Below are 16,727 nucleotides of genomic sequence, written 5' to 3'. Positions count from 1 at the left end.
AAAGAAATGGTAACTATTATTTTAATCCTGAAATCATTGCACGGTATTATTGTTTTATTCTGAGTTTTTTGTTTGTTTGTTTTTCTTTATTTATATGCTATTTATATCATGGTTCATTTCACTCTTGTTAGTTTGGCTGTCCAGTGGTGCATGAGAGAAAATGCAAGGGGGTCTCAGAAACATGATTTATTCTGACAAAGGAAAATACTAGAGGATTTTTTTCCTTCCTGAAATACATGCAGTGTTTTTTCTTTGGTTCGCTTTTGGTAATTACTGAAAGAAAACAAAACGTCCATAATTATCAGACATTAAATAATTTTTTGAAAACTCTTTACTATTCATTATATTGTAACTCTGTGGATCAGTCATTATTCAGGTAGAACAGAAGAATTTGAAATCTTTTAACATCCATAAATTGTGTTAACTTACAAAAAACTTTGGCTATCATGCATAAATGACCCTGGATTTTGTAACAGTTCTGGTTACCTCTTATTTTAAACCCATGATTAATTTCCTTTAAGGGCTAGCTAAGTGTAATTATTGTTGTAGACCCTGACAAGATATAGGTTTTAAGTTCAGACCTATTTCTGAATACCTGCATGTGTTGACTCTCTGATTCTGAAATAATAATTCTTATTTGGAGATTAGCTTAATTATTTCCAAAATGGACTAAATTTAGAAAGAATCATTTTTACTCTAAATTAATCATAAATTTAGATGAGATTAAACTTTGCAGGCAAATGATAGTGCTTACATAAGATCCTTTTCTTAAAATAAGAATCAAAGTAAATTAGATTTCAGTTACAGGATTGTTGTAGCAAGATCTGGCTTCCATCTGACTTTTCAGCCCAAATCTTTAGGCTTAGAAATTCATACTGGCATCCTGGCTGATAAGTTGCCATATCACACTACATAATTTCTGCGTTCACCTCTTTTTTATTATTATTACAAGACCAAATTAACCTGTTTTGACCCAATGGATGGAAAAAGATGAATGGGTAAAATATGGTTACAACATAATCTTAGTAAATCATGATTACAAGTTCAGGAAATTAAATCTGACTTTAAGCAACACCACCCCAAGAAAAAAAAAAAGATAAAGAATTTAAAAACTTCTGATAATTTTGAACTTAAATGATCTGATGTTAAAAGCTGTAATTGAGTTTATTTCTGTATGAAGAAGGCATGACTTTTGGTGTTCTTAATCTTCATTTTCAGAAATGGAGAAAAAATTGTCTTTTCATCTTTTTCAAGAGGAGAATATAAAGAATGTTTTGTGAGATATGTTTGTGAAAATTCACCATCTCTGTAATTCACCAGAATATTTTCTGATATTGAATACAATTTAAGTAAAAGAATCCATAGAAAATGAATTCAAAATATTCATCCCGCTCAGAGAGTCTACTGGCAGTGAGTGAATTTCTTTGCTAAATTCACACACTCAATAAAATATTTGAATATCTAATTTAAATTCTTTGATTTCATGATCCCTATATGGTCATTAACTAGATCTTTAGTACCTTACAAATACATAATACTCATATTTTTGGATAAAGCAATAGCTTTTGAGAACTACGAACAAACTTCTTAGGTCAAACAATTCAGCTAATGTTCAAGATTCTTTCCAAATTTGAAGCATTTGATTTTGTCCAGTAACAAAGAATGAACAATTATTGCATGGTTTGAAAATGTGTCTCTGATGTGGATCAAATGTAAAAGTTCGGAGTATAAATTGCTGTTAAGTTAGAATTAAATGGTAGTGGAAAGTAGTCTTCTTAGACAAAGGATGTGCTGGAATGTTTATCTCATAATTCTTCTGACTACTTGTTTGGGATCCTCAAGTTCTCTTTTAACTTATGTATGTCACAATTTTCTTTCAAAAAATGTAGCAATATATTCTTTTGCACAATTTCATACTGAGCTATGAATTATAAAATCTCATTCCTCCGTTCTTGAAAAGGACTTCCATTTTTAAATATACTTTACTGAGTTAAAGAAGGTCAGAATGCAATTAAAGCTTAGACTAAGGAAGTGGATAAAACCAAGGAAGTATTTCTGAATTTATAAGAACGTGTTTGAAATGAAGTCTTTCTGTATTTTAGAGAAAGTCATCAGAATGTTTGAAAAATTACTTGCTAGGGAATAGGGTTGATCATGAAAGATGTTCCTCTGTGGAAGAAAAAAGCTGCTATTCTTCAAAATAATTTTAGCTGTTTCAAAGACAATCAAATTCAAAACCACAACATTCTTCACCAAGCAAAAATATCAACATGAAAATTATTTGCATCTTTTTTGGATTTTTTTTCCAGTGTAGCTATAGCTATTTTCATCGGGGATGTGAATTTTATCATTTCAGTTTCTCTTCATCCTCTCTTTCCTACATAGTATATTTTTTCCAGAGTCTTTTATAAGCTCTGATACCAAAATGACTTCTTGGTGATAGAAACTAGATGCAACAACAGAAGACTGTTCTCCTGCCATTAATGTCATGTGCTTGCATGAGACATCTAATTTTTTCTTGTGCAGACTATTGAAGGTTGTTTCTGGGAAGAGGGACCACAAGTAATTTAAACATGCCACAGAACTGTAATTTTTGTTAGCACCTCTCATCCCTAATTTGGTTTTATCTGTCTGTTTTATGTTAGTCTGTATAAAATTCTGAGCTGCTGTGATTAAACTGACACCTATACCCAGCGGCAAGAAAAATCTTTTCCTCCCTCCCAACCCCTAAAATAGCTGTTGTGGGGTTTGTGTGTTTGTTTTCATTTTGTTCTCTTTTTATGAAGTATAACCGTTTTTGACTGAAGGGTAAGTTGTAAGCAAGAGGTAATATAGTTTACTGCAGCAACCACTATAGTTGAAAGAGACAAGGTGCAAAGCTCCTAAGCAATATTTCTCAGTATTTTTCATTTTTGTGGCATTAATTTGCAATTAATACATATGAATGTATTAATTAAACACTTAATATATGTTGTTTCATTTATAGAGTTTAGTAAGCCTAGGTAATGCTTCCCGAAGTATAAATCTAAGAAAAATTAGAGTGTGCTCATTTGCCATACAGAGTGATCCCATTAATATTTTGTCATTTATAGAAGTGAGATATGATTCCAGGAGTTGGAGGATTTAGTAGCTTATTCCCATCAGAAGGGGAAGGTCCAAATTGTCTGCATTTGTTCTTCTCTCTGTTCCTAAAGCATACTTGGTACTGGCACTAATACTAATCTGAACTCTCTGTGAGTAAATTTATCACACTAACTCAGGGAAAAAGAATTGGATATGCATTTTTCAATTAACAATGTCCTCAGAGTACTGTGAACTTTCAGTACAAAAGGGTCTGTAAGTGTTAAAGCCATGTGTTGATGAAGGAAAGAAAAACATCAGTGAAGAATGGGAGAGGGTAGAAGGATCTTAAAACTTTTTTTCTTTCAACAGCAATGAACTGCTACATTATTTTATCTGCTCATGGAAATGGGACTTCAGATATCTCTCATATAAGAGAACTAGCTGGCAATGAAAAATAATGTTTTTGTTTTGAATTTGTTTTCAAATATATATATATTGGCTTCTGTTCTTTGCTAAACTCTTTCTTAAACATTCTAACATTCTAAACATTCTTAATAAAAAATGTCATATTGAAGAAAAGATTTAAATCCATCAAAAATGTTGTCATGCAGAATAAAGGTTTTTTGCAGATTGTATACAAAGAAGTATGGCCACATATCACAATTAGCCACAATGATTACAGCACAGAGTAGTGCTAGTATTCTATTTTATTTCATGTCTCCACTAATATTCTAGGACACAGTTCAGTGTTTTCTTCTATAATTGACTTCTATTTATCATCCTCAGAGGATTCCTCTTCTTTTATCATTTCAGTGATCTTGTTTAAGCCTATCCCAAAGCAATTGTGTTGGTATGACAGAAAATTGCAGTGTGAATTCTAGTGAGAGGAACTGGAAACAGGAATTTCTTAATCCAGAAATAATATGTAATAATTTAGAGAGATTAGAAATCTGAGTTGATGTAAAGAAATGGTCTTGGAGAAACAAATTCTATAAATGCCTCCTCTGAAAAATAAAAAGATTCTAATAGATTTAAACTTTAAGAACAGTTTTGAAAATAATCAGAAAAATAAATAGTAAAGAACTCTGTTGTCTGAGGTGTACATGGTTACAAGAAAGAAATATTCCATTTCAAACTAAAATACAACAATGATGTGTTACATCACATCTTGAAACTGAAATTATTTGTAGTCTCTCACTATGGCTTACTGAAGCAAGTACAATCTAGAAGTGTTCACAAGTGAGCGTTTAGACGAGTCTCATTCCTAATTCTTCATGACTGTTTTACTAGTGCCCAACTGATTACTATCAAAGTGCTTTCTTTGCTGATGTGCATGTGACGTTTTCTTAGACATTGTTAAAAACCATAATCACAGTTCTATTCTTCTAGTTTCCTTTTTAAAAATGCTATGTAATACTAAAAAACAGACAAATCCTAATGTCTGTGATCTGATTCTCATTTAAAAGAAAGTTCTTTTAAATCTCTTAAGTGATATCATGTAAATATTTTACACCCTCTGTGCCTTGAAATTATACAAAAGAGCCCTAGAATAAATACTATCTCCTTTCTATCAATTAAAACAAATTCCAATTGATGCGTTAAAATGGGTTCCTTATTGCCATAGATAAATACTATCCATTCTTCTTTCCATTTTTCTCCCTATGATATTAAAACTTTTCTTACTGATCTGCTAGTATTTTCAACCTTGATGTTTCTCAGAGCAATCCATTTCTGAACAGCCATCTGATTAGCTAACTGAATGCCTGATAGAAGTTATAAAAGTTCTGGTCATCCTTTTGATAACATCAACTTAAATCTTTCTCTTATGTCTAAGAAGTTTTCGTTAGTATCTGATTGTGTTTATATATATATAGTGTTAATTTGTTTATATTTAATAGGTGAAAAAAAATTGTGATGTTAGTGATTCAAAAAGAATCTTATCAAAATGGTGTTTCACAGGACTCCATTTATGAAATCTCGTAAAATTGAAAGTAACTATTTCAATACTTACCAATGTTCTCATCAGTTGCTTTTAGTCTGTACATTTAAGCTAATATTTTCTATGAAATGCTGTATTAGTCAGAGGCTACTCAGTGCCATCTCTTCCTCATACTAGTTGTGGATCACAGAATTCTGATTATAGTACTATAAGTTTTTTTTAATGTTCTCTAGTCTTTTCCACTCCTTTCATATTTATATTTTAAAAATCTATAGAAATGTGTTTTTTTCTCCACATTCAGATAAAGTAACATATTTACTGAAAAAAAATGGCATGTTCATTTGCTTAACAGCAGAATCTTTTAAGGGAGAAATATTAATGTTCTCTTAGATATGATTCAGATTTCCTTTGTTTCAAGAACATCAATGCTGAACTTGGATGCTAGCGTTCAGCTGAAATCTAAAACAGGCTTTGCAAAAAGCACTGGCAGTTTACCTGATTTTTGTAGTACAGAGCTGCCTCATTTCAATTATTAATTCCTCGGTGGCTAATTAATAGTCACATCTTATAGCAGGATTTTAGAAAACAGTAATACTGTGGCAGTTAATTTATTTTTCCTTTTTCCCCACATACACAATTAAAGCCATCCCTTTATTTGATGTAAATTGCCATCTCTTGAAAGTATATGGAATGAAAACCCAGCCATGTATCAGAAATAACTTTAATTTAAATTTGCTAAATGACCTCTGAAAGCTAGATGAAAGATTTTCTGCTGAATGGGCTGGTGCTCCCTGCCTGTATAATTTATGTGAGAAATTAGTGCGAATGGTTCACTTTTATGGAGCAGTGCTGCTTGTAGCAAGCCTGCAGAAACAATTTTCCCCCAAGCCTCCATCTGTTCTTCAAACCAGGGCATATGCCATCTCATCGAGCTTGAAAGTCAGCTGATTTATAACTCCTGAAAAGTGCATAGATTGAAAAGAAAGGTCGATTTCTGCTATGTGACAGTGATTTGCTAGGCTCTTGGATAAAGACAAGTCACATTACTTTGGACCCAAGAGGACACAGTTGATGTAAGCTTCAAAAATTGGTGGATAGACATGTTGGACAAAAACAAATTGCTCCTCCTCCATGAGTTAAACAGCTATCTCTGTGTTCTAAAAGATCAAAACTTTTTAGAAGGTAGGTTGGTAATATAGCCGAGAAATCTTGTTATAGTGTGTTTCAGACAAAACAGTATTTTCCTAGCCACAAAGGTTGCCATCTAGAAGTACCAGGACTTGTTCCACTTTAAACTGCAAGCAGAAACATCTGTCTTAAAAACTGCTTGTTGTTATTTGTCAGAAAGTTCTCTTCAGTACCACAAGCACAGTTTTGATGAATTTTGTATGTCTATGCTGAAGGTGAATTCTGAACCCTGTCCCAATTAATGGATGATCTCTTTTCTGTCCATTCATTGTCAGCCTTCCTCCTTTTACCCAAATATTACAGAGTTCTCTGGTGAGTGACAAAACAAATTGAATTGACAACATAAAAATCAATATGTTTCTGATGTTTTCATTTATGGTCATGAAATACTGTGACTCTTCTACTTAGAAGGCTCATAGACTGAATAGCATCAACTACTTTGTCTTATCAGGTCTGATTTTTTTTTTCTAATTTCCAGGTAAAAACTGGAATATATTTAAGTGCCTATTTAATATAAGAAAGATAATATAGAAATAGTGCATGCAGAGCCTTTTAATGTCAAAATTTGAGGGCAGATTTTACCTTGTAAAACACAGAGACTTAGTATAAAATGTGCATGTAAACTGCAGAAAGAATCATTCCTTACAAGCATGAGCTTGTTGAGATATCTCTAGCATCCCTAAGAAAAAATAAAAATAAAGGCTTTACAGCTTTCCACAATGATATTACATAGATATGAATATCCTGATCTAACTCACATAGCCAAATATACTTTCTGAGCATTACATAATTCTATCGAGTTCTCTATTGAGAAAAGCACAGAAGGGCAGGTTAACTAGACCACTGTTATGCCTATTGTATAAATGAATCTCTAACACTTAAGTCAGTATCCAGCATAATGGAATTAAAATCTAGATAATGTATATGCTATTGACTGAGTAAAGATAATGAAAATGTAGAGCTATTAAACTGTTTAAATTAAATACAATTTATAAACATTTCACTGTGTTGAAGAGGTTTTAAATGTAGTTATAATATGGCTTCATGAAATGCTACACTGTAAAATGTGAGATGTTTAAGAAAACTTCACACTGCATGTCTTGTACAAATTAATCGGGAAAAGTTAACTGAAACATATATTCTAAATGCATATTTAACTAATGGTTCTACTTTAGAAATGTATTATAGTAGATGTCTATACACAACAGTTTTGTGATAAATGCTATTATATTTTATTACCCATCAATTGTTCCCTTTTTTTTGTCCACTGTATTGTGTACTTGTAGTAAATTTATCTCTCTCCATCGTTTTTGTTGTCCTATACCTTTTCCAAAGCAGAAATTAATTTATTGTCATTTCACTTGTCATTTTCTCTTCAGTAGCCTCTTATGTTCCTTTCACATCAAATTCATGTTCACATCTACTATTCTGCAGAGTTCTGATTTGGGCTCTACACTGCTCTGAATCCTCACATTTAATTGTGCTCATTAATAGTATTTACTTGCTTAATTCCTAGATGTATTGCCCTTTTACTTTCTTCCCTGTTGGTCCTTTCATCTATGTCTCTTCTTGCTTATTTGTGAAGAGTTTGTCTTTAAATGAAGTTACTCATGAGGACAGCTCTGCAGGAATTGTCTTAAGCTTTCTACTCAAATAGGGTATACTTTTAATTATTATATAAAGGTGTCTTTGAATAGAAATCATTCAGATTAAGATTTCAAATAACGTCCTAACCTAGTAAGCTCTAAATTCTAACTTTTTAAACTTCCTCTTCCTTTGAAACTTCTTAACTACTCTGTTGAATAAAATAACTATCTAGTGTGGCCTGAAAAAATTCTCTTCCTTGTGAGATTTAAGCATGTACGTAACGTTTTGTAATCAGTCTAGACTGAAGCCTTGCTTTGGCTGATCCTGTATAGCACTACTGTTAGTGAGATGATGTAGTTAAATCTAAAATGAGAAAAAGGTATTTACACTTGCTTGTTCTCTGACATAATTCTGTAAACTTTCTTAATAAGTGCTGTAGTGTTATTGCCTCTGTAAGGCATAATTTGCCAAAACCATTAAAACACAACCTATTTAAATGTGTCTGATAAATATTCTACTGAGGCAGTTGATTTGTGCTTTTTTTTATTTAATGGAAATTTCTTCTGCCTTTGAAGTCTGAGTCTATATGTACATTTCAATTAGCAGTATGTCTGTGTGACAGTAGCTGTAACATGTAGTACGTTATGACGACAAAAATAGTTTTAAATATTTAAATTAAATAGTTCCCCTTGGCTTTCAGCTTTTGCACATTAATGCTCTGGAAAGAGGCAATTTATAAATGCTGTAGTGCTAAGTGACAGAATTTGTGGGTTACTCGTTTTCTCTCCTATGACTTGCTTCAATATCAGACCAAAAAATATATTTTAATTTGATTTTAAAGGAATTAACAGCTAAATTGTCTCTGTATAATGAAACAATTTAAGTGCCGCGGGACATTGTAGAAGTTTCATCAGAGATAAAAACCCAAATAAAACCAACTGGCACATCATACGTTAAAATAAATAATTTGTATCTCAAATATTGGAACTGATTTTCTGTGCTTTGAAATAAATATTATGGTCATATGTTCAGGAAAATGCATGTTTAATTAAAGAGTTATTACAAAAAGATGGACAAGTAATACCTAGAAAATCACAAATAAGGATCTTTAAAGAGGTAAGAATATTAAATGAAAAGTTCCTCTGGCTACAAAGAAGCAAAACAAAGGGTGTTGCTTACAGCTTAATCTAAACTTCTGTCTAAATACATATTTCTTTGGGAACGTGGGTTGTGTTGTAATGTAGTGAATCTTTACTTACAGTGAAGACTAAGTGCAACGAAATGTGGTTCTGCTCTTAAAAGTCACACGATAGGGAAAAAATAGAGGGTTTGTCTTTATTGCTTTTCATTCACCTCTAGGTAGACTCATACTCTTTTGTACCTTTCACCTTCCAATGTTAAATATTTGTTGAACAAAAATAGTGATTTGTCCTATTTAATAGAAATCTTATGCCTTCCTGCTCCTTTGTCAACAGTGTTAAATGAATGAATAAGAAGATTTCATGGTCACTATGATGTCTAAGCTGCCACCTAACTATATGCCATATGTGTGTAGTCAAGTTGTATGAATGAGTGAGATTCCTTTGTTTTACCCTTTTCAGTGTTGTTGTGGCTGTCACATGAGAAAAGTTTATAGCTGCTATTTTCATTTTTAACTTCTTGCTGATATCTCTACGTTTCATAGTAAAATACTTGTTTTTTGAAAGCATGTACGTAACTGTCAAAGTTTTTGGTAGAATTCCAGCTTTCTTATCTGTTTATAAATATGAATAGCAGTTGCTTTGAACAGTGATATTGTCCTAGTTGCAGCTGGAACAGAACTGTTTTCTTCAGAGTGTGTGGTATGATGCTATATTTTGGTTATTGGAGAAAAACAATGTTGATAACACACTGTTTGAAGTTATTGCTAAGCAGTGTTGTTCAGAGCCAAGGCCATTCCAGTCTCTCAGCTCACACTAAGGAAGGGCTGCAAGGGGACAGAATCAGGACATCTGACTTAAACTGGCCAAAGGGATATTACAAACCATATGACATCATGCAGAAGGAGTTTTGAAGGGGGTGGGAGTTCATCTGTCTGTCTCTCTCTCTCTCTCTCTCCTGCTGCATGGTGGGCTAGCTACACCTTGCTCAGGGGATGGTCAGAAATTATTTTCGCATCACTTGTTATATACATTCATATATATATATATATATGCACATAGTCATAATTATTCTCTATCTTAGTAAATAGTTTTATCTCAACCCATGAGTTCTACCTTTTTTTTCCAGTTCTCTTCCCCATCCCACTGATAAAGGGTAGGGCTGAACAAATGACTGTGTGGTGCTCAGCCACCTGCCAGGTTAAACCACAACAGTCCTTTGGGTACCCAGTGTGGGCCCTAAAAAGTTGAGATAACAGCAGATCTGACTGGAGCACGTTAACACAGTATGTTGTGGTTGTTTGATAATTCCTAGTCACAGCGCTGATGTTTTCACTACGGAGCGTTTTGAGAGTCTTCTCGTGGAACTGTATTGTGTAGCACCTTGCTTGCTGTTTATTTTTCTTGCTGTGTTTGTTTGTCATCTCTGGGGGTTGGATTAAGGTTCATATTTTATATATGTGTTTATATATGTGTATACTTTATATAAATGTTATGATAAAATTGGCAGCAGGGAAACTAATGTGATGTGTGTATTAGGCATTGCAGTCATTTCTAGGTTTTGGAAACCATACTGCTGATATTAATAGTAATTATACTCTTTGCTTTGTCTCCTCAGGGAGACAGGCTATGGAGGCGTCAGGGAAGGACATTTTCCAGCAGTTCTTCAGCCTCCCTTTCTCTTTCACATTTACATCTTTCCCTGGACTAGTTACAACAGCTCTTGAGAATTCTGAATATCCATGGGATGTTCAGATCATCATGCTCCCATTGCTATGTGTCATGAATGTGTTCCAGGTTAAGATTAAACAATTATTTAAGAATATCACCCAGAGATCTCCTCTGAGGCGGAACAGTTCTGAGTAGCAGGGATTGTGGGATTGTTTTGGCAGATGATGCCTAGAGTGGTGGGCACCCCCAGTGGTTTAGAATTTCACTTCTGAACAACTTCAGAGTCCTGAAACACTAGTAGAATATTTAGAGAAGATCTGTGGCCCTGGCAATTCTAGAGGGGCACTAATCACTGCAGAGTGCTGGGGCCTGGCCCATGCCTAACAAGCTCTGTTCAATGCTATCCCAGCTGAAACTAAGACAGATACTTTAAGCTCACATCTGTTGTTTTCATTCACCAAAATGTCGTTGCCATTTTACCAATTCAGGCATCTATTCTTTGTGGATTTACCCATTGTTTCTAGGGTTATTTTTTTCTTTTCTATAGTAGTATAAAAGCTCAAAATTAGGAAAATAATGAATTTTGATTCTAAAACAGTGCCATATCCATCACTTTCAGTTACTAACATATGTTGGTATCACAGAATCACACAGAATCACACAGAGTGGTTGAGGCTGGAAGGGACCACTGGAGATCATCCAGTCCAACCTCCTTGCTCAGGCAGGGTCTGCTAGTGCTCGTTATTCAAACTGCTTTTGGAGATCTCCAGGGAAGGAGACTGTGCAATCCCTCTGGAGTGCCTATTTCAGTACTCTGTCACCATCACAGTAAAACAGTTTTTTTCATGTTCAGACAGAACTTCCTGTGTTTTGTTTTGTGACTGTTGCCTTTTGACATTCTATTTATATCCAAAGAAATGTATTGAGGGTCAGAAGGTGGTGATTGTACACCTAACGAATCATAAATGCTTATAAACCTGTAAATACTTATAAACCTGTAAGAACTTGTATCATAAATGATGGTCCCACTTTGTGATTCTTATCTTGCCCTCAGACCCTTCTGAGTGGTAGATTCACTCTGAGCTCAAATACTATTTCACAATTTTAAGATTTAGCTGGAGATTCTAAAGACAAGAAAAGATGCACTTTCTTTTTTAAATCTGTATTTATTTTTTTGTTTCTGATGAGTTATCTTTCATTATATGTTATGATGCTTATCTGAAAAGGTGAGAAAAATAGCTGGAAAAGAACTCTTTTGCATTACTGAAATTGCCTTATTCTTTCTTGACAAACGATAAGCAACTTATAGTCATCATAACTCCCTTCCAGAATAATTATTTTTTGGTAGGTAAAGATTATCTTTTTTTAAAAATGATTTTTAATCATTTTTAAACTTGATCTTATTCAAATCATTCATTTACAAATAATATCAGAAATGCATAATAAAATATTTGAAATTTGTTTATCATCAGCTGGATTGATATATTTCTGTGAGATAATCAAAGGCAATAAAATTCTATCAGTCTAGTTACAATAGCTGTCGCTACAGTATATGTAACAAGAACATGAAAGAATGAAGTGAATATAACTTCCTGCTCGCACAGTTTTATAATAAATAGCACTTTCCATCAGTCTGTTAGAGATCTCTTGTCTACAGACATTTCTGACTGTAGACAACAAGGTAATATTTATGCTTCTTGTGTAAAGAGTTGCAGTTAATTAGGACAATACATCAGTTTTCTCTCAAGGACATAGAAAGACAAACTTTTATGGATTTACCAGCTCAGAAGGTGATTTAAACTATCTGAGTGACTTTGCATGAAGTTGATTTGGAATACTCACATGATGCATTAGTTCGATGCAGCTTGTAACTTTCAGGTAAGAAGTAATAGCGATCACTAACAGCAGGAACATCAGCCCCGTACCTTTTTCCCAAGGAACTGGTCATTGATGCATTTAAGATCCCAGATCATTCACCCAGTTTTCAGAGGTAATGGTATTCCATTACCTAATGTGGTGATATCACCTAATATGGTGTTTACTGGGTTACAATAATCCTCTAAAAAGTGGTTTAATTTTTAGATATGCGCCAGTAGTGATTCACACTTCCAATTTTTAGTTGGTATTGTGTTGTCAAATTAACTTCGAAAGGTAGCAAATACATGTTGGGACTCCCAGAATTGTGCTGTTTCTTTTAATCTTTTATCAAACAGTTGTACCTGAAAAAAAGTGAGTAAAAGTGAGTAAAAGGGAGTTCTCCCTAACAGAAAACTATGTTTTCTCTGCTTTAATAATTAATTCTGTACCTTTGCATACTTCCTCTCTAAGTGGCAGCTGTTTACACTGCTCTTACGTCTCTAAGGAAGTCAAAACTACTCCTGCAGGGCAAAATACAAGTCCTTTAGAATGGTTGTTATAATTTTCCTAAGAAATTTCTTCACTTTCACGGTGACGTAACATGCTAAACCTCTAAAATATTACCGATATAAAACCTACTATTTTTTGTTTTCTGAGGGATTTAAAAGCTAATTGTGTCTGATCTGATTTATCTGAAATAAGTGACCCTATATGGAAAAGATATGATTCAGGTCTTTCATGTCCTACCTAAAAACCAGTTTTCACTAACCCAAGTAGAAGATACCATGGCCTGCCTGGAACCTACCAAGGCAGATCATACAACTGTATTGAATTCTTTACAGCCATTGAGCAAAACGTAGAGTCCGAGTCTTGTTTGATCAGTATTCATTTCAGAATACTTTGAAATACTTAGTAAAATTGTTAAATAGTAAGGTTATATGTTCAGAAATTCCCATTTAATTCAATCTGTCTTAATCATGCATTTAGTAAGCCAAATGTTTTCTACTACTTATACCTAAAAGTTGACTCTTTACTCTTATTTACATCAAAATTTGCTATGAGAAAAATGCTCAGGCTTAATGTTTGAACTATACTCCAATACATGCTATTTTTTTAATGAAGAACTGTGACAAAACCACTTTGTAACCTTGTAAAAAAACATCCACTGACTGAAGTACAACCTATGTCAAATATTTCTTAGTTGCTTAATACTTTATTGAACTTGTCTTCCTTAGCAAAAAGTATTATCTATATATCCTATAATATGTTTGTCTAAATATTTATTATTTTTATGCATTTCAACATTATTGTATATGTGATTCCAACTTTAAGAAGTGTTTACAGGTTACATAAACTTTAATAAGCATCTTAATTATAGGCTCTTATGGACTGTGTGTAATTAGTTGATCACAGTTCTTCATATACTGAGATATTAATCTTGCTGTTTCACTGTCTTTGAGTGCTTAAATATATTTGCTTTCTTTCGTCCTATTAACATTTGGTACATTTTGATAATTTAGCAAATCAACGTGAAGATGAGTTTCAAAGCACAAACTCTAGAAACTCGGTGAATACAGAAATATCTGAAAAGCTAACAGATGTGGTGTTGGGGCAAGCAACAAAAATCTAACACATAGGATCCAAAAATCCTTCCAGGTGCTTGAGTCTGATTGCACTCTGGGTGCCCTTTGCTTCTTTGCTGAAGCTAGACTGAAGCAAATGACAGTTGGGCAGACTTATCCTGATATTATTTTGGCCTCTTTTCCTGGTCTGCAGTTCATTTTCAAGAATAACTTGTGGGTGTTTTGTTGTTGTTGTTGTTGTTGTTGTTTTAGATTAGTTTGTTTGTTTTAAACAAGCTTGTTCAGACGCATATAGGTGGTAGAAATAGTAGGGGGAGTTATGACGGTGTTCAGGATTTTTGAGTCTCCCAGATTTCTGGGGGAATTCCTGTGAACAGGTACTATTCTGTTTCTCCATACCCTAAGATGATGATCGAAACCTTTTCTAATAATGTAGAAATAGTCCACTTTAGGTTATGTTTCATCCTTGCATATAAATGCTTTTGATGTTGATACAATACTGCATAAATCTTAAGTTCATACTTCACTGTTGTAACAAACTAGGAAGTTACATATATCACATGCTACAAAACTATGTTTTGATTCATTATTATCATCTTTAATTATAGGATCATAATGCTTTTCCCTTAGGGCCTTGCTTGGTCTAATATGCAGGATGGATAGTTCACTTGGATAGAGCTGCATTGACACTTTGTTGCATAAGAACCAGATTAAAAGGTTCCATCTGTTTGTTAATGTCCCGTGCTCCCTCGGTTGCTCTTCGGTTTCACTCTATTTATCAGATCGATAGGTTTTAAAACCAGTTAAAAATATGTCTGTGGCTTTCTATTTTTCTTTTCTGTTTGTTTTATTTTTGATCAGGTCAGTACAGTAACTTGCATAGTGTGGCCACGTAGATTGTTTCGCTGATGCAAATCAAAGGGCAGTAAACCAAGGCAGTAGAGTAGGAAGAAACAGCAGAGTGAAGAAAAGAAGAAGTCTTAAATCCATTTTACACATAGATATGCTTTAAAAAGATAAAATACCAAATCAGTAGCCCCTAGGAATGCTGCTTCAATAATTTTTAACTCTAAAATAACCCTGGTAATTATTTTAACAGTTCAGTGATTAATTCAAAGTGAGCCATTTTATTCTGAGACTTGACTAACCAGATTACTTAATTTTATTTACTTTCTCTGTTTGAAATGCAGCTCTGCTGACTAATACAACTTTTATGAAGGCTTTAACTGTAGGACTTTGGAAACTATTCTTCAAAATTTTAAATATTTTAAAATTACTTAGACTTAACGTGCACTGTGTCAGTCAAGTGAAACAAATGTTTCAGTTAAAGCTTGGAAAATGTCCAACCATATGTGAGACATCTTTTCCTTAAAGCAAAACAATACAACAAAACAAAAAAAACCTGCTTACTTGTTTGTTTTTCTACCTGACATTTCTGCAGATCAGATCCAGGACTACAAAATACAGTGCCTGAAAAATCACAAGCAGACAATCAAGAACACAGGGAAATTTTAATGTAATAAGAGCATGTTGCGCAATGTTTCTTCTCATATATGAATTCATCTTATTGAAGGGATGAAGCTTGATTCTATAATAAAAATTTTATCACATTTTTATATAATGTAAAGATTACATTTTGGGTTATATAGCAGCTATAACATTTGCTTTTCATATGCAGAGTTCATTCCTGCAACTTCAGAACTATCTGGTAATGTAACTTTTTTACTACAATATTCGTCATCATTCTTTCTGTGTTTATCCTACTCTTATCCTAAAAATACATATAGTAGTATTAATCAATCCTACACTACCCACTGCAGATGAACACTGGAAGTATTCCAGATTTAAGGTTTAAACCATTTTCTGTTGTCACATTCCATCCACTTGTAACAATGAATTTGCCAGATATATTTTGAAAAGAAAGAAAAATATTTCTGCATAGATGAGTAAATGTTACCTTATTAGAAAAAAAAAATGCCTACCATGCTTAAGAAAGAAATTCAAACAGCAAAATGTTTTCGTCACCCTATAAAAAGAGTAGTTGATATATCTTAAACTTCTCATTGAGCTATGAAACTTTATGCACCAGGGATCAGTATTGTGGCAGGTCCTGGGTCCTGTTTAATACCTTTATTGATGATCTGGACGAGGGGATTGAATGCACCCTCAGTAAGTTAGCAAATGACACCAAGGTGGGAGGAAGCGTTGATCTTCTTGAGGATTGGAAGGCTCTATGGAGGGATCTTGATAGGCTGGATTGATGGGTTGAGGCCAATTGTACAAGCTTCAACAAGATCATGTGTCAGGTCCTGCACCCTAACAATCCCATGCAAATCTACAGGCTTGGGGCAGAGTGGCTGGAAACCTGCATGGAGGAAAAGGATTTGGGAGTGCTTGTTGACAGCTGGCTGAACATGAGCCAGCAGTGTGCCCAGGTTGCCAAGGAGGGCAAGGGAAGAGATTGTCCCTCTGCAGTACAGTAGAAGAGAATCTGGAAAAGATTGACAGTGGAAGCTGTTTCTTAAAAAGTTGATATTGAGTGCAGCAAAATCTCAATAGTTGCAGAAAGTGAAATATGTGAAATATTGCTCACAACAACTATTTCATTGTTCCCAGCAAAGTTAAGCATGGAGCATAAGAAGAATCCTTTAATATCTCCACATAATGAGAAATTAGCTTAAGATGCTATTTTCCAAAGGG

The 16,727-nt window shown here is 33.7% G+C and overlaps 1 protein-coding gene across 1 annotated transcript in view; it reads left to right on the top strand.

Moving 5' to 3' along the window:
* The window catches only part of PACRG (parkin coregulated), a 206,884-nt gene that overhangs the window by 49,306 nt on the left and 140,851 nt on the right, over nt 1-16,727 (top strand). The gene's annotated exons all lie outside the window — the stretch shown is intronic.

Source organism: Numida meleagris, chromosome 3 (assembly GCF_002078875.1).
Source record: "Numida meleagris isolate 19003 breed g44 Domestic line chromosome 3, NumMel1.0, whole genome shotgun sequence".
NCBI lineage: Eukaryota > Metazoa > Chordata > Aves > Galliformes > Numididae > Numida > Numida meleagris.
This window is presented reverse-complemented; position numbering and strand designations above follow the sequence as displayed.